A 5,776-nucleotide genomic window follows, 5' to 3' on the forward strand; every position below is an offset into this window, starting at 1 on the left:
TAGTAAGTTGACTTATAATTTCAATTAATTTTATAGTAATTACATGATAAACTAAGTGTTTCGTCTTAAGTAGAATGATCAATTGACCAATTTTATTTGAAATAATTAAAATCAAGCAATTATTAGTAATAATTAAATTAATTTAACTAAAATTAAAGATGAATTGATAATTTTAATTACGATTTCAATTAATGTCATAGTAATTACATGATCATCTAAGTGTATTCGGCTTGAGTAAAGTGTTAATTGGCCAATTTTATTTGAAATGATTCAAATTAAGATATTATTAGTAATAACAACATTGATTTAACTAAAATTAAATATGAATTGTTAAGTTCAATTACGATTTCAATTATTCTCATATTAATTACACGATCATCTTAGTGTGTTCGTTCTGAGTAGAGTGATCAATTGACTAATTTTATTTAAAATGATTCAAATTAAGCCATTATTAGTAATAGCTAAATAGATTTAATAATTACAATTCAATTAATCTCATGGTAATTACATGATCATTTAAGTGTATAACCTATTGCAACAGATTTAATCTGTTGCAACAGATGAGTCATCTGTTGAAAATTATCAAATAGATATACACATATGTTGCAATAGATTAGTCATCTGTTGTAACAAATATCTTTATCTGTTGGTCATTTCCAACAGAAGATCAATCTGTTGCAACATATGACTTTATCTGTTTGTTATTTCGAACAGATTACTAATCTATTGTAATAGATGACTAATCTATTGCAACAAATATCTTTATCTGTTTGGTCATTTTCAATAGATTACTCATCTTTTGCAACATCTTAGTCATCTATTGATTCATATTAAGCCATTATGTTAGTAATGACTAAATTGATTTAACTAGTATTAGTAAGTTCAGTTACTATTTCAATTAATCTCATGGTAATTACACGATCAACTAAGTGTGTTCGTCTTGAGTAGAGTGATCAATTGACGAATTTTATTTGAAATGATTCAAACCAAGTCATAATTAGAAATAACTATATTGATTTAACTAAAATTAAAGATAAATTAGTAAGTTTACTTACAATTTCAATTAATTTTATAGTAATTACATGATCAACTAAGTGTTTCGTCTTAAGTAAAATGATCAATTGACCAATTTGATTTGAAATAATTAAAATTAAACAATTATTAGTAATAAATAAATTGATTTAACTAAAATTAAAGATGAATTGATAATTTAATTACGATTTCAATTAATCTCATAGTAATTACATGATCATCTAAGTGTATTCGGCTTGAGTAAAGTGTTAATTGACCAATTTTATTTGAAATGATACAAATTAAGACATTATTAGTAATAACAACATTGATTTAACTAAAATTAAAGATGAATTGATAAGTTCAATTACGATTCCAATTATTCTCATATTAATTACACGGTCATCTTAGTGTGTTCGTTTTGAGTAGAGTGATCAATTGACTAATTTTATTTGAAATGGTTCAAATTATACCATTATTAGTAATAGCTAAATTGATTTAATAATTACAATTTTAATTAATCTCATAGTAATTACATGATCATTTAAGTGTATAACCTATTACAACAGATTTAACTTGTTGCAACAGATGACTCATCTGTTGAAAATTATCAAACAGATATACACATATGTTGCAATAGATTGGTCATCTATTGTAACAAATGTCTTTATCTGTTGGTCATTTCCAACAGATGACCAATCTGTTGCAACATATGACTTTATCTGTTTGTCATTTCCAATAGATTACTAATTTATTGCAATAGATGACTAATCTGTTGCAACAGATGTCTTTATCTGTCTGGTCATTTTCAACATATTACTAATTTGTTGCAACAGACGATTAATCTGTTGCAATAGATGTCTTTATCTACTTGGTCATTTCCAATAGATTACCCATCTGTTGCAATAGATGAGTCATTTGTTATCAATCTATCTTTAATTTTGTTGTAATAGTAAATAATCTTGTGTTGTTATTTAATTTAGTCTATGACCTTGCTCTTAACCAAACACTTTCTTTCTTGTAATTGACTCTTTCCACTCCCGAATACTCAAAAACCTACACCTCTCAACATCTTAAAAAAATAGGTAGAATGAAAAAAAATAAAAATAAACTCAGTCGATCAAATAAAGATTTTCTCATTCATTACATAAAAAATATTTACAACATTAGGTAGATCTGATAAAATAAATTACAAATGATAAAAAAAAATATAACCTAATAATAATTATTATTATTATTGTCAATCGAAAATCCATTGGGCAACAGGCCCCTCAGCCTTCAAATCTCATGAAGCACCCTTGCTGTCACGGCGCCCAACTCTCACTCGAGTTCATGAACCAGCCTTTCAAGTTCCTACACGGTGTCAAGCAGAATCGCCATGTACCAAATCAGATCAGTCATATCTAGAACATGCATGAACAAATAACGTAAAACACTAAACCACATATAGTACCAACTGGTAGTTTAACAAAAAAATATGTGAAACTTAACTAGAAAATAGATGCATGTTAATAATTTTCATATTAGAACATGAAAATAAAACATACCTCAACGGACGAACAAAAAATTTATTTTTGAAAGAGAAGTGATTGAAGATATAATAGCGGTTTTATGAAAGATAAGAAGACAAGAAGCAAGAGATAGAGATGAGGAGACCTATTTATAAAATATTGAATGAGTGAGTAGTGCAGTGTGTTAGCCAAAAAATCATGATCGTTCACCTCTTTTTTAATAATTATATCTCCTAATTAAATTAAACTTGCTGACTTTTCGATTATTTAAATTAAAAAAATAGATTTAAATACAAAAAATTTGAAAGGTCATAACTTTTCATCTTTTTGGTATTTTAGTTATTTAAATTAAATAGCTACAAAATTGCGTTTATCATATTTTTTTATATTATTTACTTACGAATTATTTTTAATTAAATGATCGAAAAGTCATGACCCTTGAGTTCTTTCAATAGATGATCTGTTTGTTGCAATATATGGTCCATCTATTACAACAGATGACTCTTCTGTTGCAACATATGACTCATCTGTTGGAGTAATTGATTTATTTTTTCAACATATGGTTCATTTGTTGAAAAGATTGTTCATTTGTTGCAACAGATTGTTTATTTATTGAAAAAATAAATCAATAGCAAGATTTATTCAATAGAAATAATAACAAATCATCATTTATCAATACACTATTTTTACCATGAGATTAATTGAAATCGTAATTGAACTTACTAATTCATCTTTAATTTTAGTTAAATCAATATAGTTATTTCTAATGATGGATTAGTTTGAATCATTTCAAATAAAATTGGTCAATTGATCACTCTACTCAAGACGAACATACTTAGCTGATCGTGTAATTACCATGAGATTAATTGAAACTGTAATTGAACTTATTAATTCACATTTTATTTTAGTTAAATCAATTAGTTATTACTAATAATGGCTTATAGGTGAATAACATGTTGCAATAGATGAGTAATCTGTTGCAATAGCTGACTCATCTATTAAAAATTATTAGACAAATATAGACATCTGTTGCAATAGATGACAAATTGTTGCAACATATGACTTATCTATTGAAAATTATTAAATATACAAGATATATGTTGAAAAACAATTTAAAATACTAAAGCTCAAATTTAGAAGAATTCAAACATTTGTCCCCTTGTCTAAGGTCTTGTATTAAAGACTTGCCTTCAATTTTAATTAAATTAATTTAGTTATTATTAATAATTGCTTAATTTGAATAAACAAATGACTAACCTGTTATAAACATCTGTTGCAATAGATGACTAACTTGTTGCAACAAAAAGATAATCTGTCAGAAAATAATTAAAATATTAGGAAACTCAAATATTTTTAGGATAACACAAATGTTTGTCCCATTTTCGTAGAGACGCCTTTAATTTTAGCTAAATCAATTTAGTTATTACTAATAATTGCTTAATTTGAATCAACAGATGACTAACATATTGTATCAGATGATTTATCTGTTGAAAATTATCAAATGGATAGAAAATCTGTTGTAACAGATGGGTCAACTATTAGAAAGCAAATTAAAATACTAGGGAACTTAAATGTTTTTAGGAGAACTCAAACGTTTGTCCCTTTGATCCTTTTGCATTTGATGTATAGTATATTATTTTTGTCTTCTTTACCTGTTTTATGAAATTTTTCATGTGTTTTACTTATTCGTTGTGCCCCTGTTTAAATTTTTGAAAAAAAAATTAGGTCAAATTTTGTTCGTATATCACTTGGACATTACTTCATAGCTTATTTTGTAAGTAAAATTATGATTTTTGTTGAATTTTATATTTGGCGTATCTGCTACTGCTACAATGAATAGAACCTGCAATATGAATCCAACATATGAGTCATCTATTGCAACAAGTGAGTAATCTGTTGCAAATATGACTAATTTGTTGCTACAGATGACCCATGTATTGGATTCATGTTACAACACTATAAAACGAATCCAACAGATGAGTAATCTGTTGCAACAAATTAGTCATATATGTTGCAACAGATTAGTCATATATGTTGCAACAGATTATTCATATATGTTGCAACATATTACTAATCTACGCAACAAATTAGCCATATATGTTGCAACAGATTACTAATCTGTGCAACATATTAGTCATATATGTTGCAACAGATTACTCATCTGTTGGATTCATGTTACATGTTTTATCCATTGTTAAGAAACAGCAGTAGCAGATATATCCAGATGAGAAATTCAACTAAAAAATAAAAAACATTAAAAAAAATAACAAACACCAACAAATCAAGTTCCTCGTTTTCATCATAACTTAAAAGTTTTAATTTTTTACCTGTGAAAATCGAAAAGAAACGATGAAGAACTCGAAGTTGTTGTCGCCGGAGAATGTTGTCACGTCGACTGACGGTTGAAAGTCAAAAAGGAACGGGCAAGAACTCAAAACTATTTATTGTCAGAGGTTAAAGTTGCACAAGATTGAATGGAGAAATTTGGAAAGTTGTTGGTTGGAAGAAGTTAGAGAGAAAAACTATCGAGAGAAAGAGAGAAGAGAGATTGATTTGCAGAGAGAGAGAGAAGTTTTGTAGGTGTGAGTTAATTTGTATTTTTGAAAATATTAAAAAGTTTGAAAAATATTAATCAAGTCCACAATTAACCTAATCAAGTTTTTTAATTATGTTTGACCCTTTAAGTCGGTCAATGTCACCAATCCTTCATTCAAGATTTAAAAGACACTTTTCTTTCAATTTTCTCCTGTATCTTTACCTTTTAGTTAAAATAGAAAAAATAGAGATTTTTGTAATATTTTTAAATTGAAGGAATTTTTAGTAATTTTGGTATTTTAAGTTGTGCTTTTATGAATTTTTTTTCTTTTTTGAAGCAAAATATCTAAACAAACCATTTAGGGTGATTTTTGAATTTAACCCCGAATCTAATAAGTTTATGCACGAATTTATGGGTGTCAAATGGGCGAGTTGGGTTGAGATTGAAAATAATAAATATGTTGAATTGAATATAGGGTTGGGTCATGACCCGCTCAAATTCACTTTGGGTTGAAATGAATTGGGTTAAAATAGGTAAAAATCGAATTGGGTCTTGACCCGCCCAATTTGACTCACTTAGTCTAAAAAATATTAACAAATTGATATTTATCCCTTGTAAACCCAACTCAAGAAAACAAATTTGAATAGAGTTGGGAAGTTGGGTGGGTGGGTATATACAAAGTAGGTTGAGGTAAGAATATTTTAAAATTTAATTTTTT

The sequence above is a fragment of the Capsicum annuum genome, chromosome 2 (genome assembly GCF_002878395.1).
Source record: "Capsicum annuum cultivar UCD-10X-F1 chromosome 2, UCD10Xv1.1, whole genome shotgun sequence".
In the NCBI taxonomy this organism is placed as follows: domain Eukaryota; kingdom Viridiplantae; phylum Streptophyta; class Magnoliopsida; order Solanales; family Solanaceae; genus Capsicum; species Capsicum annuum.